The sequence below is a fragment of the Melanotaenia boesemani genome, chromosome 16 (genome assembly GCF_017639745.1).
Source record: "Melanotaenia boesemani isolate fMelBoe1 chromosome 16, fMelBoe1.pri, whole genome shotgun sequence".
Lineage (NCBI taxonomy): Eukaryota > Metazoa > Chordata > Actinopteri > Atheriniformes > Melanotaeniidae > Melanotaenia > Melanotaenia boesemani.
This window is the reverse complement of record NC_055697.1, coordinates 23,605,475-23,628,694: the sequence shown is the minus strand read 5'-3', so window position 1 is coordinate 23,628,694 and position 23,220 is coordinate 23,605,475. Positions and strand designations below refer to the sequence as shown.

General features: G+C 39.1%; 1 protein-coding gene across 2 annotated transcripts in view; it reads right to left on the bottom strand.

The window, feature by feature from the left end:
• camkmt (calmodulin-lysine N-methyltransferase) overlaps positions 1–23,220 on the bottom strand; it is a 121,882-nt gene that overhangs the window by 40,599 nt on the left and 58,063 nt on the right. The window lies entirely within an intron of this gene.

Below are 23,220 nucleotides of genomic sequence, written 5' to 3'. Positions count from 1 at the left end.
ATGCTCCGAACTATTTCCCCCTTTCTTTGCGCACACATGTACGACCAGAGACAAATACACACATCTTGGCAGTAGAAGAAGTAAACAGTCATTTAAATAAAACTTCAGCTTTTTGCTTCTGGCTTTGAACAAGGAGGTTCGCCTTGGCGTGCTCTGTGTGTGTTTGTGTGTGCATGTACATCTGTGTGTGTTTATATGCAAGAGTTTTTTTGTGGGGAAAAAAAAAGAATGAGGGGATATAGAATGAGTTGGAGAAAGAAAGCAAGCGATGGAGACAGACAGAAAATGAGCAAGGTAACGAGAGAAAAACTGGGGAGGGTGAAAGGATGAGAGAGAAAAGGTGGTAGTCGATATAATAAGCGGCTTACAGGCGGTCTCTCATCACCTCATGGGGCAGACATCACTGCTTTCTGGCTCTCCTTCTCTGTGTCTATCTCTCTTATTCACTCTGTCTCTAACTCTCTCTTTTCCCTCGCTCCGGTTCACCAAGATTAGCTCAAGCAAGCAGGATTTAATAATGCCTATTGATAAAATGTCCAAATATTCCTTGTCCGCATTAAAAAAAAAAAAAAAAAAAAAAAAAAAACATGCTTTCTACAGCTTGGCTTGACAGCACACACACACATACACACACAGATATACACAAATATAATGTCATCCTAAGTAAACTGTTTCTGAAGAAGACATGTAAGGCTTTGCCACTGTGACATTTTAAATTTCTGTTGTTCCGCTTCATCAAGGAGCTTCTCACACAGCATGGAAAACTTCATATCATCAAATGGTACACATGTCAGAGTAGCACTCATTTAAACCAACGCTGGGCTATATCTCAAGTAGCGTTTTTTTTATTTTGTTGGGTTTATAAATGTTTCCTTTTTACGTGACATTTTCTGGGTTTGAAGGTGAAGACATCTGCTATTCTGTTTTTTTTTCCCTGCTTTAAACAAGGCACCATAAAGTTCAAATCCATATTTGTGTTTGTTTTTTCTCAATACCTTCTGGTCTCCTGACCCTGTCTGTGTCTCTGAGCTCCAACACTAGGCTCAGAATACTAGTTTTGAAGTCCAAACTAATTCTGAAATAAAGCTGTACAACACACATGAGAAGAAACTTCAAACAAGCCCAGGTTATTATTGAAATAACATCAAAAGGGAAATTTGTTAACACATGTTTTACATTCTTCACCAATACCCAAGGTCATGGGGTTGTTGGTTGTGGTAGTGAAAACTCTGCAAAAGAAAAGAGATCTGGAGCATCAAAAAATGGTTGCATTTCACAGATTTCAATACCGACCAGGAGATCATCATAGAGAGCCAAGCTGTTTACAAAGGCGAGATTCCCTGTATCGTTATACAAAGCATCATTTCAACACACAGACAAGGAGAATCACGTTATTTGACCCAATTTAAAGGACAGAATGTGAGAACAGCTCTAACAGAAGGAAAGCTTTCAGTTTCATCACAGTACAGATAGTAAAAGCGAAGAAATACAATGTTCATATTCAAGGAGAGAGCAAAGAGAAATTTGACTGAAATTTTAATCAATGCCTGGAAATTATCCACTTAGCTGTTCCAGGAGTGAAATGATCCAGATAGTAACTTCTAAATATCAAACGTGTGAAAACATCAACCGCCAAATCTCACCATGAATTGACATAACGTAATGGCATAGGAACACACAGTTTTGCTATGAGAAATGTTCAGCTGACCCCTTCATGTTAACAGATGACTCTTGATATGTGGGGTCACCCAAAACATCTTGAGCAGATGAACAGTAGAGGGTGGTAATGTAACATTAAAGTGTGTGTGATCCACCACTCAACACAAGCAGAATAAAAAATGACTAAGGCTTTGATCCTGTTATTGACTTCTGATGATGTGTGAAGCACAGGTCTCATCCTGAAGATAGACAGAGCTAAGCTTTATAACAGTTGTTCTCTCAGGTGTGTGCAGGCCTGTTACAGCATTTCTGCATCTCTACATGACATAAAAAGATGCAGCAAGATCATCTGTTACTGTCATATAAAGAAAGAGTAATGGCCAACACTGCAAATTCAATAAATTTCAGTCACAATAATGTAAAGTGCTTTTTATGCTTTCATGGCCTCCGCTAAGGGCCCATTTCTATCCTAGGACTGGATTAACTTTTCTTTACACAAATCTGAGTGCCAAAGTGTGTGCAAGAGTGAGTAAACGTGTGACAGAGAGAGAAAGACTGCTTAAATAATAAAGCTCTGTAAAGCATATGTGAATCTGATGGTTAATCCCAACTCCAATAACATTAATAGCCCAGGGTGATAAGAACTTTGTATGTGGTGCCTGCATGTGTATGTGCATTTGTATGTGCGTGCATGAACCTCCCAGGTCGAGGTGCACTGTAGGAAATGAAGGGATCAGGAGCCGAGAGCAGATTACTCTTACTGAGGATAATGAAATTATTTCTCACCTTCAATTACTAGATGAGGAAATGAAACAATGTAGTTGTGAGTGTGTGCATTTGGGTATCTGCTTAATATAGTTTTAGGTCCCAGGAACTAAACCTTTTCAACAGTATTATCTTGAAAACCATATGTGAGGCTTGGGGATTACATGCCAGAAACATTGCTGCTTATTCTGGGATCATTTAAACCTGTGACATGTTAAACTGAAGTTTCTTTCATCAAAAAATGCCCTTAAAAATATAGATGTGTCATTCAATGATGGGTTAGTAGATTTTTTTACACATGTTCATAGGAGAGAATGTTTGATTGATTTTTTTTAACTGTTTTCTCTATAAAATCCTGTTTCATGTCACATAAAACTAAGGAATTACATTGCAATGATCAAATCAAATCAAACTTTATTATTAAGCACTTTATTTTCCTGCATAACAGCAGTGCAAAGTGCTTTACATAATAAAAACTATTTTCTAATGCATCTAATCATACTTTCTCTCTCTCTCCCACACACACACAAACTAAAGACACAGAGCCCCAACCCTACTGCAAAACTACAAAAAAATAACAGTATAAATGAACATTATCTTGACACTGATGAACCATGTAAATCAGGTGAGGAAACGGGGTCCTAGAGGTCCACCCATATCAAGAGCCACCCCACCCATGACCACAGAGGTCGTCACCAAGGGAACCACCCAGATCCGGGCAGATCGGGTTCACACCACAATCTGTAGTGCAGGGTCCCGACTACCCAGACAAGGACAATCACCACGGCAATGACCACGTAGTCAGAGCAGGCATAGCTTCAGATGTGGAGGATCCCCACGAGGAAAACACTGGAGTGGAAAAAAATAAATAAAAACAAAGATCCAATCACTCTAAAAAAAAGTAGCAATAAAAGCAACATGTGTAAAAATGTTGGCCTACATAAGAGTTCATATAAATCATGCACTTGGTTAAAATAGATAAATAAAACCAGAATTTAAAAACCTTCATAAACAGGTAGCAGTTTGAAAATAAACAAATAAGTAAATAACCAAATAAATGCAAAATGTAATAAGTACAAGGTAAAAATGGATTCATGTAAAAGTAAAAAAATTAAATAAGAATTTATTATAGGCTAAGCTAAAAAGGTAGGTCTTGAGTGTTTCTCACATAAATACAAACTGTGAGAAACATTAGTTTTCCTAGTGCTTGAAACAAGAATGAAAGTCAAGTCTCACTCCCAGACTCATCCATGTGTTACATAAACCAACAGCTTGTAAAGTGTTTCGGAGGGGGAAAAAAGTGAACTGTTAAATTCCAATGTCCTCAACATTATCCTTGTATATCCTCGTGACCTGGAGCTGACCCCTGAACACTCCAAGACTTAACACAACACTAATCTGGCTTCGGTAGCTGTCAGTAATCACATGCACAGGGATGGATTTATCTCTCTCAGTTTTGTTCCTGTTGCTTATCCAGGTTTGGGTTGTTGTGGCAGCAAGTTAACAAACTTACCCTGGTGAGCCTGACATCCTTCACCCAACACGTCTTCTTTGTATTTTTAATGAATGCTGAAGTATCTAAAGGCAGAAGCAATGATGGAATTAACTAAATATCTATTTCAAGTACCTGAAGAAGATCTAGACTGTTAGAATTCAACTATCTCACTAGCTAAGCCAAGCTAAGCTAAATGTACTTGACATGAGGCTGTTACTCTGTTCTCAGTACTGGAACGTAATTAAAGGCAGCTCAAACACTTTAATTTAAAGATAGCATGATGCTTAGGCTACCTACTACTTTTCAGACTAAATGTTTAAAAAGTTGAGGCATTCGTCATGTGGTCCAAGAGCTAAATGACAGCCCTGTCCTGAAGGATAGATATATCCCATACTTGCCCTTACAACTCTTGTTCCCCAACCTAAAGGTCAGCTTTTTTTCATTTACCTGTTAGGTCTCATACAAAAGAATCTTCTGTATAAGGAAAATACAATGCATGAACAAGATGGAATATCTGGAAGATTGTTGTTATGGAAAATGATGTTAACACTGGAGGGGAAAATGAGATGTTCTAAATCAAAGGGTGAAAGCAGTTAGAGGACATTTAAAAGGAAACAGAGAGGGCGGAGTAGAGAGGTGCAAAAAAAAAAAAAAAATAAGTCAAACAAAAAAATAGTCAGAATAAATTGCATGAAAGAAAGACAATCAGATGAGAAAGCAATATATAGAATGGGGAAGAAGTAGAGAGGAATGACAAGGAAAAGGAACAGACAGGCAAATGAGAGAAAGGAGGGAGATGAAGGAGAGAGGAATGGATGGAAAAGAAAATAGACTAATTTTAAAGAGGAAGTGAGAAAGAGCAATGTCGAGATGGGGTTAAGTGGGCCGTGATGTTACCGTGCGCGCACACACACACACACACACCTTTATCACCACTACATATTGATGCACACAAACACACCTCTCTGTTACTCTCTTATACACAGTGTATTGCTCTCGTTTCAGGCCCAGCGTGTTTTCAGGCTCTGTAGCTCTCAGGTGGTGATCCGTCTCCACATTAAGTGAGGCCTCAGATAATTCCTAAGCCTCCTCCATGGCCGATCCAATAAGGGATAAGGCTCTCGGCTGGCCATGATCAACTGACAATCTGTCCTCTCACACGGCTACTTTAGTGGAGGCCAGGATTACCCCAGCCAGCTTCGACAGTGTACACACAGTTCATAAGACTACGAAACCGTGTGCATGTGTTCTGTGTTTGTGTGTGACTGATAGAGAATATTGTGTACCTAGGAAAAACTGTGAGCATTTGTAAATATGGTTACATGAAAGTGTGTGCATTACGTCTGACACTTACGTAATAAGTATGAAAAATGTGAAATAAACTAAATTCTTTTCATGTTACAATGTTCATCTGTTCGAAGTTACAGCAAATGTTTTTTTTTCCTTTCTTATCATTTTAACATGTTCAGCTTTTATTCTAGTTCTAGTTCCACCATAAGTTTCTAAAATTCTCTACTGATGCAACACTGGTGAGCTGCATATCTTTGCATATAAGCCGCCATTTTGCCAGTGAAAGGATTTTTATGTGGAAAAGATCTGCTGTGTGGCTGTGTTCTTTGTTTGTCACAACAAATGAGAAACTATGTTACACGTTTCCACTTGGAAAGTAGCAGTAGTCAAATAGTCACATGGGGAAAAATATGCAGCAATAATCACTTTATAATCACACTGCAACCATCTGAATCATAATCAATTTGAGTTGTGATGTGCCTGAAGATTCCCATTCTCTGGTGTGTCTGGTGGTGGAAAGTTAGAAGGTGTCAGCAGATTTGTTTGATCCACTAGATACCATTCCATAACATTAGCTAATTTAAATAAGAGGTCACAGAACATGCATTAAGCAGAATCCAGAGCTTCCTTTGTGTAATATGTGATGCATCTGTCCATACAACCTATAAACGTTCAAAGTTTCCCAATGTTCTAACAAATGTTTAAACTTCAAAGAATATAGGAGTATGACAGCCCTATCGTGAATATGGCACCACAGTGAAGTATGAGAGCTGATTTGTTTGATCAACTGTAACTGAGGGATTATGTGACAAAAACTGTGACAAAATGCAATCTTGGTAATAAAGGCTGATAATTTGTAAAGTGCAACACTTAACTGACTGGACTGTAATTTTATGTTGAATGTCAAACTATAATTAAAATAGGTTTTACAAACTGTACAAATATTAAAATCATTATTCACACTGCTACATAATGCCCATCAACAGAAACAAATATGATGCAGCTTCATGTTACCAACTATATTGGGTCTCTACAGCTAATTTGCGATGTCATGACATCATGAGGATGAATTTGTATGAAACTCACCAGTATGAACTTCAATAAGAGCTAAAATTATGAATTATTATTGACAGGGCCTCACTGAATAACATAAACTGTCCTGGATGTGGAGTTTTTTTTTTTTAGGATTTTCTCTCCGATTTATACAGTAAACTCCACTTTGGGTTTTAAGTACCAAGACTACATGCTGTACATAGGTTGAAAAAGAACAGCCCATATACTGATAGATGATGTCATGTTGATGATATCCATCATTTAGTCTTAATTTAAAAACTATAAAAATATAAAACCCTTCAGATTCTTGGTTCCACAAAGATTATTATCAATAAATGCTTCACACATCAACAGAAAAGGGCATATAGAGTATTAGAAATCGGACATGGAGATAATATAATTTCATTTGAGAATGTTAAAACCAATGCAAAATAATAAATAAATAGATAAATATTTTAACTTGCATTACGTACAAGTCAATACCAATATCATGATAATATTGTGCAACTCTATAAGTAAACATAATAAACAGAAATGTTTTTTCTCTGAGGCCTGAAATTCCCTATGCATTTAAATTTGTACTTGTGAGAGTATGTACTATATCATTTGTTATGTTTAGATATGATCTATTTATAATTGTATAATTATAATTTTTTCAACAATTTATGCTGTTTTAATATTATTTTTATTCTACAACATTTAAAATGTGTTGGCTTAAGAAAAATCACATTTTCTCTCTCCCTCTAAGGCACAGGTGTCAAACTCCAGTCCTGGAGGGCTGCTATCCTGCAGGTTTTTGCTTTTTCCCTGCTTCAACACACCTGACTGAAATGAATGGGTCATTTTGAAGATGACAAGAAGGTGTTGGATCCATTTAGTTTGAATCAAGTGTGTTGGAGCAGAAAAACAACAAAAACCTGCATGATAGAAGCCCTTGAAGTTTGAATTCCCTGCTCTAATGTAAAGTATGTTTTAAAAAAGACATTTGTAGAACATTTAGATTATGACAAATAACTAGTTAAAATTTATTTAATGGTAAGAAAAAATGCAACAAGAATCTTACGGCAAACAAGGCACAACACAAAGATTACAGAGGCTCTTCAGCCTTTTAAGAGTCATTGGGGAATCTATTAAGTGCTAAATGCAGTCAAGTGTTTGGATGCAGAAAAGCTTCAAGTCAAGAGTGATAGAGAACGAAATGAGCAAATATTACTTATTTCTTAACATTTCAAAATCATAAACGCAAAATGGTTTTTGACCTTTGAGGACCTTCCTCCCCTGATAAATAAGATTACTTAAGGCATTATAGAAGTTTGAACTATTAATGGCAGCTTGTTAATATTAATAGCAATTACAAAATGATCATTCTGCCATGCTGAAATGGTAAATACACAAGCTGTGAATAGGCAGTTTAGATAGCCTATTCGCCTTTCACCAGAAGAGCCAGGCAATGTGTGATAAGCATCGACATTCTAGCCAACAGAGTCCGCCTTGGAGACACTCCTGATCCCTTTTTCCATTGGAATAGGCTCATTTTAGCATGCACTCACAAGCACACATCCGCACGTGCACACAAACATACACCTGCACACATGCTTGGAGGATTGTGCAGGGCTTCGATAAGCGTGGTCCTTCTCTCCCTCTCTCTCTCTCTGAGTAAACATCGTTTTGGATTAGGCAGAGTATAATGAGAGCAGGGGGCTATCTGCCCACCACGCCTGCATTGTGGCCCCCCGCTCCTCTCTGAGGGGGCCGGGACCAATCTTTACTCTGCTATTTATCCCCCTCCTCTGATAGCTTACTTATCTGCTACAAAATGCCAGGGCTGACTGCCTGTCTAACTGCCCCTGTAACTGTCTGCTTGTTTCTCCGCCTGCTTGTCTGTCTGACATTGTGTTGTAAAGCTTAAAAGCTTCAAGACAAATGTGCCCTATGTCTCATTTTATCTGTCCTCTACTTGTCTGTCAGCATGTTTCTTTTCTTATGCTTCATCTGCTGGTCAGATGTTGCATGTTACAAAGGACAATACCCCAGCTTGAGTGAGATCATAGAGTAGAGACCTTGATATACAGAGAAAGGGAGCATCCAATTTGCACTATGACAACCCAGTCTCACCAAAAAGCATGTACTAAACAGATCTGTCTAAGATGCAGTAATGTTGCAATGCATGGTTGTAAACTGTTAGGAGGAGTCCATAAGATATTGTTTTCTGTCAGGCAGTGAACACACAGTCCTAACCATGCACATTTGTCTATACTGTGCCTAACCTTGACCATTTGCAGGTGAGGAAGCTGTAGCTCAGGATGAAGGGTGGTTGTCTGCCAGTCAGTTGGTTGGTGGTTTTTCCACAGCTTTCCCAGTTTACATGTGAGGCATAATATACAGAACCAAACTTAATTTCCTATGGAATTAGGAATAAAAATAATCACAGCCTGTGTAGACTATGAGTTTAAAGGCCCCATAACATCTATGCATCCTCTGCGTTGGCACATATGTTAAGCAATACATCCACCATAGGGCAGTACGGAGTTTAGAGTTCACCTCCGAGTTTTGACGTCAGTTTTATTCCAGACATTACTAGAGCTTGAGTTTACAATATAAATGTCTGTGTCTAGTATTTGATTCAGTCATCCACTAAAATCCAGTTAAATGAAAAAAAGTTGCTTTTTGTGTGTTGATATCCAGTTACTAGGCTGTGATCAAAAGCATAAAGTGAAACTCAGCTGCAGCATAACACAGCATTCCAGAAGCAAAAGTTGTGAAGTGCAGTTTCTCAGCTTCTGCTGGGCAGTGACAGCTTCAGAAATGCAAATAATAAATGTCGCAGTGTCATAAAATGAGTCAGGAGCGCAGAGTTTTAAGATCGGAAAGTTATATATTGTGACTTTAATGTATCCGAATCGGTGTTTTTGAGTAGTGTATGTGTTTTAAATCCTCCAAACACTAGGATTACTCTTTGTATTGTTTTTGCTATATACAAAAAAAAATACACAGTGAGAGTCAATATGAAATTGAGAAAAACTGGGCAGAATACAGAAGAACTTAACATAGGACAGATATTTACAAAAACATCATAAAACCAGGATGGCATAACTAAAAACAAAGATTGCACTAGTTTAAGAAAACTCAAAAACATCTAAACTAAAACCCACAGACTATGAAATAACATTATTACCATGACCAGAGGTAATGATACTATTACCTTAAATCAGGTGTGTCCAAGTCCAGTCCTTGAGATCTACTATCCTGGAATTTTTAGATGCAACCCTTCTTCTATACGCCTGAATCAAATGGCTCAATTCCCTCCTCCATGTCATTCAGCTATGCAGACTTCTGGTAACGAGCCATTAATTTGATTCAGGTGTGTTGGGAAAGGGTTGCATCTAAAAGTTGCTGGATAGTAGATCTTGAGGACTGGACTTGGGCACCCCTGCCTTAAATGATGATGATATCAATGCTCTATGTCTTGACAATATAGACGTTCAACATACAATCTGGTCACAAAAGCTTATAAGGAAGTTGGAGGGGTTGGGTGGAAGTGTTATTTTTCGTCTCTCACACTACAGAACCTGAATGTAAGACAAATCCCAAATATTTCTCACAGAAGCAGAATATGACAACCAAGTCAATATTTTATTATGTTTATGAAACCAGGAAAGTGCATTCAGTAATTCAAATGTTAAAATTCAAATATTTTAACCAATTTAAAGGTTTGTTTTGTTTTCCAGATTCCCTCTGCTCTACAGTTCGACCAACCAAGTGTAAACTGCTGGATGCAGTGCGTTTTTTTAGTTTACTTTGTATTCTAACTCAACTGCTGAGTAAATCTAACAATGAGTTTTTGGGTGAAGTGAAAGCAAAAACTCCAAGTTTGAAAACAATGTCATGAACAGGCTTCCTTCCACATCTATCCCATCATGCCATGCACTTCTTGTGGACAATAAGTAAAGGTACGGAGTGCACACTTGATGAAATTACATCTGGTGCTCAACTATTTTCTGAACAGATTGAGTTTTCTGAGAAAAGGAAAAATAAGGGAAGTGATGGTTACAGGTGGAGAGTCGAATGAAGTATGGAGACCGAAAGAGTAGGAGGAGTGAGAGAGAACTACAGGAGGGCAGAATTATAGAGAGAAGAAAAATTGGATGAGATGGAGGGGAATGAAATGTGGAGAAAGACAGGAGGACAGAAACAGAGAGGTCTGATGTGCAGCTAATAGACATATCTCCACAGAGGTGTGGGGTTTAGCTGGCGGAAAGAGCTTTGTAGAGCTTCACTCATTGATTGGCATAGAAAGAGTGGCACAAGGTCATGTGACAACCCCAGATTATGCCTCATACACACAGATACACACAATGTAGATTGCATCTCTCTGCTTTGTTGGTGAAAGAAAACGATGTCAAATTACAGGGTGTCACCTGCACCGAGCTATCTAGTCGCTTGAATGTTGATGCATATTAGCAATTAGAGGGAATAGTGGGAAGGAAGGAAGCGAGCAAGCAAGCAAGCAAGAAAGCAAGAAAGAAAGAAGAAAGCTCTAGAGTGATCCCCAAATTGATCAAAATCATTCTTGATCAGTTTGTTCAGTCTCTTTAAGTCTCTGGATCTGATGCTGCTGCCCCACAAAGCAGGATGTTTTCCACTGCACAGGAACTCTTTTCTGACTCAGGCTGGTGTTTAAAATGTGCTGAAGAATCCAACATAGTTGGGCTAGAGGTGGAGGCGGAGGAGGTCTTAGTGTGTTGTGATGTGGAGGGAGATGAGGCTGTGTTAAGGTCCATGACTGAGCTGCAGGGTGACAGAGTGGAGGTGTGACAGGAAGGCTGTGGGCTCGTGGAGGGTGTGGTCTGTTGGGCTGGAGGCAGGGGGTGAACTGAACCTACTGAAGAACAAGTTCAGATCATTAGCTCTGTCCAGACTTCCATCAGTCTGATCCCTCTTTAACTTGAAGGCAGTGATATTTTTCATTCCTGACTACACATCCCTCATGTTGTTCTGTTAGAACTGACTTTCTAACTTTTTCCTGCAGTCCTTCTTGCACTTCTAAACCTTTAAGTTGTTTTTGTTTTGTCATCAATAACTCCATCCCTGAACGCTTTCCTTTTTTATGTTTAGCAGCTTTCTCAGGTCACTGGTGATCCAGGGTTTATTATTGAGAAAACACTTCACTGTACTTGTTGGGATAATGCTTCTACACAGAAGTTGATAATCTGTCACACACTCATTAATGTTATCTCCATGTGGTTGACAGAGGACATTCCAGTCTGTGGCCTCACAGTACCTTCTCAGAGCATCTTCGGTTTCATTTGACCAGGTTTTTATTGTCTGTGTGATGAGTGGGTTGCTGCTAAACGATGGGCTTGTTGGTGGAGGTGAGAAGAACCAGATTATGGTGTAATCTTCCTAAAGGCGGCAGGTCAGAGGAGCTGTATGCATTTTTAACATTTGCATACAATAAGTCCAACATCTTATTTTCTCTGGTGGACCAGCTGATAAATTGTTGGAATGTAGGTGATGTTGCAGAAAGGGAAAATGTTGTTGAAGTCTCCAGTGATCGCAATGAATGCATTAGGATGCTTTGTCTACAGTTAAGCAATAGAGCTTATGATGTCACAGGATGTCTGCAGCGGTACCAGGTATGATGTAAGCCGCTACTAGAATAACACAGGTAAACTCTTTGGGTAAAAAATATGAAAACTCACAGCTAGCAGTTCGATGTCCCTTGTGCAGATCTGCTCCTTTACATGACATGTCCAGGATGACGGCAACCGGTGGTAAAAAATTTTTTTTTTTAAAAAGCAGCGCAATTACACCTCCCTTTAGCTTCCCGCTGACTTTCTTGTTGCAGCATGCTCGCGCAGGCTTAAAACAGTGTACAGGTACATTAGAGTAAGGGATATTTTCATGCAGCCGCTCTTTGATGAAGCACATAATACTGCTTCTCTGAATTCTTTTTGAGAACTTGTTAGCACCTTGAACTCGACAACGCTTCCGTTGCCATGGAAACTCATAAGTCTTGAAAGAGGCCAAAGCACATGGAGAAAATCACTTGAGAAGCACAGCCTCCAAACCAGCATGAAAAAAATCTTGAAAAATTTACTTGACAGTGATTGTCTTGGGGGAAAAAAAGTTGACTGCATCTAAAACTAATTTAATGGTGTAATACCTTTATTGTTTTTTTTTATACATTCTGTGCTGGGGACACACTATGGACATCATTTATTGTAGTCATCCCTTCTGTGACAAACTAAAATGTTTGCAAAATATAGCACGGAAAGAAAGCATGCATGGATATGTGTTTCATAGTTTTTTATAGGGGTGTTGAATTTAATAATTTCTAGAATGCATCGTGATGCAGATGTGAACGATTCTGCGTCGATGCAACAACAAAACAATTGATTATGATAATGTAGTTTATACACTGTGCCGCTGCTTGTAAGTGTGTGGCATAATCTAGCCTGTTTTGTTGTTATTTAGTTGTTATTTTGTGTAATGCACTTTATGCTGCGCTTATGTATGAAAAGTGCTATATAAAAAGATTTTGATTGATTGATTGAATAGCTCGACAGATAGAGAAGTCTCCCAAGAAAGATCCAAAGCTGAATCTGTTTTGAAACCTTACTTACTTACTTACTGTAAAACTAAGCAAATATACAGAAAATACATCAGTATCTCACTGGAAATACATTCATTGTCTCAGTGAAATCACGTGACATTACATTACAGTACATCCCAAATTTCCCTGAGGGCTCTCTGAAGGGATTAATAAAGTATTTTTATTCTATTTCTATTCTTCTCTATTCTATTCTATTCTATTCTAAATCAAAATGTATAAAAACAATAAGTTGGCTTAATACTAACATTTATATATAAAAAAAATACCATTGGCAAGCTAGCAGTTTGCACGCACAAACGGACCAAAGTGATTAAAACAAAAATATTCTGTGTTCATTTATAAATTTACTAGAATACTTCCATGCAAATGTTTTCTGCTCATAAAGGAGAACATGAAAAACATCTAAATTTCCATATTGTGTCTGAACTGACTACGAAAAGACTGACGGGACAAAACACACTGCTTTGTTGCAAGAAATCTCGCCACTAACGGGCTGCTTAACCATTTTTGATAACAGAAAATTAAAGTATAGTAATGATATTTTTTGATTTTCCAGCAATGGAACAATAAAGTTAAATAATGAAATTAAAAATAACATTGTTTACATGTTTATGATGTTTAATGTTTAATCATTCTGAATGATTTCTTAAATAATTATAAATAAACAGGGAGTTTCAGCATTTTACTTTTGTTTTGAAAATGTAAACATGGTTTTTATTAAGTAAATGTGTATCGCAAAAGTGTTTCACTCAATGCAATATTGTTTTGCACTTCCGTAGATCAGTAGGTATAACTCCAGCCCTTGAACAGCAAATATAAAGTCACCCTAACTGAATGTTTTATTCCTCAATCACACATTCTATGTCTTGAATGTTCAAATGAGAAGATGTTCTTTTTTAATTTTATTTTATTTTTTTTTTTATAAATCATAAGTGTGCGTAACATTTGAAACTTTGATGTGCAGCTAATCAGTGAATACACCGCATTTGTTCAAAACTGTCAATACTCATACTGACTTAGATTTGACAGTTTTGCATTGGTCCCTCTACAGAATCTAAAAAAATCCTGAATTTGACATAATGACAGGCCAAATCAAACCCCATGACGACGTGATAGTAAGAATTTTAAAATGATCTGAAATTTGGAGAAGAAAAATAACACCTAGTGTTGGGAGTAGGAGGGTGGAGGCTGGCTTATAAAAAGATGAGAGTTGGATAGCTGAGGATGTGGGGAGTTTGAGAGCTAAACATGGGGATGATTCAAAAGTGTGCAAGCAGTGGTGACTGGGATTACAAAGTGCTAATTTAGGAGGTTCAGAAGAGGAAGGGTCACCCCCTGGGCTTTCTGTCACTTGCTCTTCTCAGCTAAAACAAACTGGAGTACAACAAACTTGCCATGGGAAGCCAGTGAATGTGTGCATATGAGAAACAGTAGTGCCTGTATTTCCAGTGAGTTAGTGTTTGTGTATTTGTGTGTGTGATGGGGTGCCTGAAGGCTCCCGTGTTCAGGCGTTTCATTGGAAAGGCAGATGAGCAGGGCAGATATCCCGGGGCAGTGGCCAGAGCTTTATCTGAGCTGAAATGATTTTAGCACTTCGTTTTGGAGCACTAACCCAGGAGCAATGTCAACCTCTCCTTATCATCTTTCTTGTCTTTATACTCTCCGCCTTCTTTCATTTTTATTCCTGTCACATTGTTAGTTTTTCTTCTCTTCTACTACTTACTCTCCAATACCCTTTCTTGATGTCTCGTCTTTTCCCATCTCTAGCAAGCTAGTGGCAGCTACAGGGAGAGTTCGTTAGAGTGAAAAAACAGAAATAAGACAGTTTCTATATATATATGTATATATATATATATATATATATATATATTCTTGTATTAATTTAGCTCTTCTGCATTTTACTGCTTAATAGATACTTAAAGCCAATAATTTCTACAAGATTCAGGCTTAGCTTATATATTCACACTCATAACTGCAGTCCTCCAATCTTTACATGGGCTTTCTGTTAGTAGAACTAACTTCAAAATCATGCTGTTAGTTTACAAAGCACTGAATGGTTTGGGGCCATATAATATAGGATCTTCTGGTTTGTTATGAACCAATCAGATCCCTCAGGTCATCAGGGTCAAATCTACTTTCTGTTCTCAGAGTCAGAACTAAACATGGAAAGACAGAGTTCAGTAGTTATGCTCCTCACATGTGGAACTGCAGGTCTGGTCAAACTCTCAGCTGTTTAAAATCAGGGTTAAAAACTTTTCTTTTTGCTGCCTTTTATGGAAACAACCGTTAATTTAGTTCTTGTATTTTAGCTATTCTATTTTAGCTTCTTTTTTTGCCTCCTTTGAACTCTGCTGTAATGCGTTTAACATTTTATGTAAAGCACTTTGAATTGTCTTGTACATGAAATGTGATGAAATGTGCCATACAAATAAATCTGCTATAGCTTTCAGGAATGTCACGATTAATTTAAGTGGTGCCTCCTTCACCAAGCCTCACTTATTTATTGCCTTTACAAAATGTCCCTTATTTTACACTCTCAGGCAGTGGTCTTCTACAATCAGAGCCAATATCACAGTGGGTTGATGACTAGGGCCCATCTTGAGATAGTACCTTTCCTACTCCTTTCATCTCATCTGCCCACGCACTACTCCTCTCCTCGTTCATTCCCTGTCTCACTCTTCTATTCTACCATTGCTGGTCACCACTCTCTCTGCACTGTCTCTCCTGCATTTACCTCAGCTGCCACATGGGGAATTAAGTGGTATTACGAGGAAAGGCTTCTAGCTGAGCTTAACTGCATTACATGAGCAGGTAATATACGCTGAGAGAGTGTGTGAAAGAGCAGGGGGATAGTGGATGGAGGAAAGAGGGTGTCTTGTGAGAGAAAGACGGAGCAGGAGAGAGAAAGAAAGAAGGTCTTAAGTGAATTGTCAACTCAAACACTCTAATCACAGTGAAAGCTGTGGACAAAGAGCACCCATGGACAGCAACGGAGCACACCCTGGGGAAACGAAAGGCCACTTAGCCCTCTCTGACTCCCCCTGTAGTTCTGTCTGTCTGCCTCCATCAGTTTCTCTCACTAAATCCAAGGTGATTCAGGCTTCAAAATGAAACTGTACAAAAAAAAAAACAAAAAAAACAAGAGAGGAAGGAAAGGAATGCAATGAAAGAATAAAAAAAATTACATTCATTTTATGAACCACATACACACACAGAATCACATCAGTAAATAGGCAGGTCCAGTTTACTGCATAACAGCTTTAATTTTTTGGTTAACTTAAAAAAAAACATATCTATGTTTTTAATTTCCCAAACTTTTTATCTTCAATTCTTTACTTGTACAAATAAAGAACTTTTTCCAATCAAGGACTCAATATGCTGTTTGAGGCCCATCAGTTAAATCTGTCTCTATGTTAATGTATGGCCACAGATACAGATAACAGAATTTGGGAGTTGGCCAGAACCTGTGATAAAAAAAAAGAAAAAAAACAAAAAGCTGGAGCAGCTTTTGAAAGCTGAAGCTTTTGAAACAGTCTGCATTTAGAGGAAGGATTAGAGTCCAAAAAGAAGAGAGTGATTTACAGTTATAAATCACTCTCTTCTTTTTGGACTCTAATTAATCTAATTAACTCATAATCATAAAGTAAATTGAAATTATTAAAAGCAAGATAAGTTAAAGGTTACTGTGCAGCTTTCATGCATAGGTGCATGAGAAAAGCTTTTAACCTGGATTTAAAAATGTCTGCATTTGGTGAAAGTTTAATCTCGACTTGCAGATTGTTCCACTTGTTTGCAGCATAACAGCTAAATGCTGCTTCTCCATGTTTAGTGTGGACTCTGGTCTGGACTAGTTGACCTGAGTCTTTGGATGTTAGAGCTCTGCTAGGTTTATAATCTGAACATATCACAGATGTATTCTGGGCCTAAACCGTTCTGGGATTTGTAAATGATCAGAAGGGGGTTAAAATCTATTCTGTGACTGAATGCCATCCATCCATCCATCCATCCATCCATCCATCCATCCATTTTCTGCCGCTTATCCAGAGTTGGGTAGAGGGGGCAGCTGCCTAAGCAGGGAAACCCAGACTTCCCTCTCCCCGGCCACATTCACCAGCTCATCCAGCCGTAAGATGTAGTCTGTCCAGCGTGTCCTGGGTCTTCCCTGGGGCCTCTTTCCGGTGGGACGTGCCTGGAACACCTTACCAGGGAGGCGTCCAGGAGGCATCCTGACCAGATGCCCGAGCCACCTCATCTGGCTCCTCTTAGGGCTGGGCAATTAATCGAATTTTAATCGCAATTACGATCTGGGTTTTCAACGATCATAAAAATGAAATGGTCCGATTATTTTTTGTCCTTCGATTTGTGCTGTTTTCAAATCGAGCGCAGCTGTCATTGCAGCGCTTTGCTGCAGACTCCTCCCACAGCCCCGACCGCTTTAGTTTTATTCAGAATGAGTTGCAGACACCTGGACACACGGAAGGTGGTGTCGCTCCTTCTCCATCATTTTCTATGTAAACTTGCGCGAGGAAGCGAAAATCGCTGCCCTCCTCCAGCCAAGCGACAGGCGACAGTCGTACATGTAAAATGTTGCGTTCGTGCAAGCAGACGTGCACACGGGGGCTTGCGACGCAACACAAAACAATAGCTATGGGGACCTGGTGGAAAGAAACTAGTCGGCATTACCACAGTACACACTTCAAATGTCACCCCCCCCCCGGTAAATCGAGAGCTTTGCCTTTTGGCTCAGCTCTTTCTTCACCATGACAGACCAATGCATCACCGCATCACTGCAGAAGCCGCACCAATCCGCCTGTCAATCTCCCGCTCCATCCTTACCTCACTCATGAACAAGACCCCGAGATACGTGAACTCCTCCACTTGGGGCAGGACCCTATTGCAGACCCGGAGAGAGCACTCCACCCTTTTCCAGCTGATGACCATGGTCTCGGACTTGGAGGTGCTGATTCTCATCCCAGCCGCTTCATACTCGGCTGCGAATCGCTCCAGTGAGAGCTGAAGATCACGGCCTAAAGAAGCCAACAGAACCACATCATCCGCACACTGCACCCGACCCTTATTGCCCCTCCTGCAGGTGGTGAGCCCATGGGAGGGAAGCCCGGCCACCAAGCGCTCACCTCTGTGCCCCACCTCCAGGCCTGGCTCCAGAGGGGGTCCCCGGTGACCCACGTCGGGGCAAGGGAAACCCTGGTCCTTGCTTTGTTATCATCATAGGGGTGATTTGAGCCGCACTTCGTCTGGTCCCTCCCCTAGACACCTGTTTGCTATGGGTGACCCTCCCAGGGGCATGAGCCCCCGACAACATAGCCGCTAGGATCATCAGGACGCACAAACTCCTCCACCACAATAAGGTGGCGGCTCAGGGAGGAGACTGGAATGGCAGTGTAAAGAATTTTTAAACTGGTGTGATGTGTTCAGATCTCTTAGTTACAGCTTTGATTTGGCTGTTGAAAGTCAGGTCTGAGTCTATCAGCACTCCAAGGTTACGAACTTAATCTGTGATTTTAAGAGCCCGAGTCTCCAGGTGTTTACCAATGCAGGCCATCTTCTCTTTGCTAGTAAAGTTCTGTAATATTTGACCCAAGGGAAGCATATACAAGTTAAACAGAAGAGGTCCAAGGACTGACCCATGGGGGACTCCACAAGTCATGGCCAGTCGCTCAGATTCATAGCTGCCAATCGTAATAAAATAACTTAAGCCTTCTAAATAGGACCTGAACCAATTTAGGACCACTCCAGAAAGTCCAATGCAACAAGTTTCTGTGATCTACAGTATTAAAAACTGCACTGAGATCCACCAGAACCAGACTGACACTTGACCAGAATTACTACAACCTAATGTCATTTAACATTTTGACCAGAGCTGTTTCAGTGCTGTGATGAGTTTGGAAGCTAGACTGAAACTGATCAACTTTGATTTAATAAGTCATTCAGCTGGTTAAATAAAACTTTCTCAATAATCTTGGAGAAGAAAGAGAGGTTAGAGACAGGTCTATAGTTGTTAATCATAGAGTCCTTTTCTTTAGGAGTGACTTAATAGCAGCTGTCTTTAGTGACTTGGGAAATTTACCTGATGCCTGTGAGCTGTTAACAGTAAGTGAGACATCACTTTCTACTGAGGTAAAAACTGTTTTTAAAAAGTTGGAACATTTGTTTAGTTACATTAATTTTTTAAGTTACTTTCATTTCCAGAATGCAAAAACAAAAGTCCCAAACTGCAAGTCTGGCTCTGCTTTTAACGGTCTATATCCTATACAACCACAGACTGCGTGGATAATTCTCAAAGGCTCTCTAAGCTCCATGATATCCGTTTCAGGACCCTTTAATATCAATAAGGAGAAGTCATCTGGTTTTTGGATTGCTGCACACTGATGCCAAAAAAATTGCCTAAAAGCAAAATGTTGGTTTAAAGATAGCTGTTATTCAAAGTTGGTATTACAGCCAATGCAGCACACCTGTTCCCACAAAGCTCGCTTACCTGCATACAGCTAAAGTCCACTAATATACGATTAGTTAATATGAGTTTGACTGAAGACAAAAACCAGAAAGTTCAATGTCTTTCAGTTTGTACAGTCATGGTCATATGAAGATATCTGTAAATAAACACTAGTTACAATGTAACAAATAACTGAACAACTGAAATAGTAATAACTCCATTCAACATGAGAACATGAGAGTTTCTTATCATTCAATAAACAAAAGTAATGTGATGATATGGGAGGAAACTATGAAAAGACAGAGGACGGAAAAGGAAAGAAGTGCAGCATTAAGACACTTGCACTTCACTTCAGATGATTCTTTGATATGCCCCACTCTGACCTCCACTCAGGCCTTCAGCAGCTCTGCAGGAGCTCCACTTTCCACAAAGTCCATAGGCAGATCAGTGGCTCCCCAGGGCTTGGCAGCCATGATGGCGCCATTCAACAGTCCTACCAATGCTATGCTGATTGTTTGAGCACAGCTAGCATGTTGTGTAGCTGAGCATGGGTCATTTCCTCATTTCCCCAATGTCTCTTTTCAAATGTGAAAGCAGGGAGGGCCTTTACTGAGGCCACGGGGGTCACTCATGGTGACTTGAGAAGGTTTCAACAAGCAAGAAGTCAAATAGGAAAAAATCACAATGGTGTGCACGTACACAATCAGTGGAATGAAATCATTATGTTTGGAATATAAAAGAAAAGAAAAAAGTCTTCAGAATCCCCAGTAAAATACACCACAAAGGTGTTTGTGTACCCTTCAGAGTGTATCTATTGTGCAAGTGACAAAAGAGAATTCATACAGTCAAGCTGAAAAATAATGGATGTGGCCCTTTGGACCACTATTGTACAATGTAAGACCTCCGTCTGCACATCTAAGCGTGCATGTGCTTAAGTGTGCTAACATCAATATAAGTCCTTGGCCTTGGCCAAATATTAAGCAAATGTGCCAATTACTGACAAAGACTGTGGGCCATAACACAGTTTAAATTTTGGGATCAGTTCATGCTTAATAATACCAAATAAAATGACCCCCCGCCCCCAAAAAAAGAGATTCCACTGTTATTGTAGTGTGAAGTAAAACTTCTGATCACTGAGGTGATTACAATTAGTACTTCACTGCAGCATTAAAAAGTGCAGTAAAAAGAACTAATTAAAGCCACTATAATTTTATGTTAATAAGAATAGATGCAGTACAGTGTAGTTAATGCATTCATAGGCCAAACACTGTTAGGAAGGTTACCACTTTCAATTGATATTAATTACTTTTGAATAAGTAGTATTTTAGTGAAGCATGGTGTACTTTTCTTGCTGTTTTAGTGAGCATGAAAACTAATCATTAACATATTTTGATCATTTTTTCAGGGGAAGTACAGAACATACCTAAACTGTCACAGTTTAATAAAGATCTTTTACACAGTGCAGCTAATTTCAATCATAGCAATTAACAAAAAAAAATAAATCAGCTAAGTAAATTATTAAAAACATACCACAACAGCCACACAGCCAATGCTGATGATGTGTTCATTAGCTTTTTGTTCACCAACCACATGAAACAATCAGCTTAACTGGTTGAACAAGATTATTGTATGCCTTCAATTATTCTATCACTATACACACAATCCTTACATTATGTGTTTTTTTATTTGCCCAATAAACAAACTTTTTGTCCTTAATGGAAAACACATGCATGTTAGAAAGTACATTTTAAGTTTTTTTGTTGGAAACATACTGCAAGTATGAAGGGTTACATGGATGTGTTCATTCTAATGTTAGAAAAACACCTACAAAATAACCAGCACCTCCAGTAATTTTTTTTTCTTTTGCAGACTGCAGCATTGACTAGAATTACAGTACACCTATATGAGGGTACATAACAAGCCGGATTCACAGAGCCTTCTCCGTTAGATTATTAATATTTTAATCCAAGATTCCAGTTGCCTGTGACTGTCAGCTGAATGACTGAGAATTGCCCAATACATATCTTTAAGTGAAATAAAAACACAGTAGCTACAGTATATCATGATGTCTTGCCAAAAAGATTACTTTCCCATTAAATTTGACACTACTATTAAATACAACTTCAACACAAAGGAGCAGACATATGATATAGCAATGAAGTAATTGTTTACCCAAGTGATCACAACGTGAGATGCATTTGGGTCTCTGATTCAGCCCAGCAGGTGACACCAACTGATCAATAACATCAGTTTGCTTTGGTGTAATTAATCAGGGCAGCTTGCTGCTATGTCTGTTCAGCAGTAATTTAGATAATTTAGATAACCTTTCATTTCTCCAAAAATCCTTCACCCACTAAAGAAAAAGGCATAAATTAAACAATATAATTCTAACAAATTTTGAAGAATGTTTTTAATGTTGCATAACAGAGTTTACAAAAGAGGCTTTTAACATCAACATGGGGTTTTCAAGGAAATTTTGCAACTTTGAGATGTTCTGGGTAGTAGCAACATCAGAGTTACTAATTCAGCTTGGAAAGACACAGACATGTGTGTGTCATGGAAATGTGACAGATGGCTGAGACACAATCATACAAAGTAAAGGAAATTATTTCTTTTTTAAGTGCGTGTTCTGTTGCTTCCATCTTTCTTTTAGGTGATGATGAAGGTTTGACTGACTGAACTGTTTGATAAGTGACATCTGTGACAGAGGCACGCTGACAATAGCCAACTGTCAGAGGGATGAGATGGAGGGGAGGGAAAAGCACGCACATACAAATACATACACACGAAGGAACAGTCAGGGTCAGTAATTGTGTAGGAGTGTAAGCTCTCCTCATTCTTTGTTTGCTTGTCCCCATCTCTCTCACTTCCTCTGCCCCTTTCACACACATATACACACAGTAACACACCAGTCACCCCATCATCCTCCATCATGACCAGAAGTCGCCAGCAGGATTGGGAACGATGTCAACTGTCAGTCAGCACAGGCGAGCGCCATCACTGGTTTTAGTAGTCACCAGTGTTTATAGTTAGTAATAATGTTTAACTTTAAGTAAATTTAAGTTTACACATAAACTTACATAAAGTTATAGGCACACTTACAAATGCAGCCTAAATTTGCTGAACGCAAACTCCATGAAGTGCATACACACACACACACACGCACTGACACACAAAACAAGCTTTGAATAAAAAAGCAATATAAGATAGAGAATAAAAATGCATTGGTGTTGCGCTGTATCAGACAAAACGGAGCGACACTAAGATTAAGCATCATACTGCTGAGAGAGAGAAAAAGAGATGTGAATAGTGAAAGCGCAGATATCATCCATTCATTTTAAACAGGGCCGGGGTGTGATTGAGTGAGCAAGGCTGTGAATGAATCTGTGTGTGTGTATGTGCGTGTGTTTGCATCCTGGCCCCTGGGTCGTGGCAAACACACCGACACAAAATAAACAGCGCTCAATCTCTCGGCCGGTGATTGCTGCTCTGGTGTCAAGATAAGTCCTGGGCTGGTGGCAGCCGAGACTGGACGCTTATTCAACAATGGTGGGTAGAGAAGAAGAAGCAGGAAAAACAACTCAAAAACTGACTGGCTTTCTGTCTGCATGTGCATGTCAGCTTCCTGTTAACAATGTATTATCAATAGTGGAACTGTCTTGTTATACTACAAATACAGAGTTCAAGCAAGCATCAGTTAAATTTTGAGTATTGAGGCAGATACAACGCTGACACACAAGCAACTCAAGAACCGCTCGAACACTTGTTTCTTATAGCCCAGGTCACTAAAGTTGTTTTTTTTTTTTTTTTTTTTTTTTAGAAATCTGGAATAATCTGGAATAAATTAAATCCTTCATTAATTTTGACAACAACCCTTCCATGGAGATC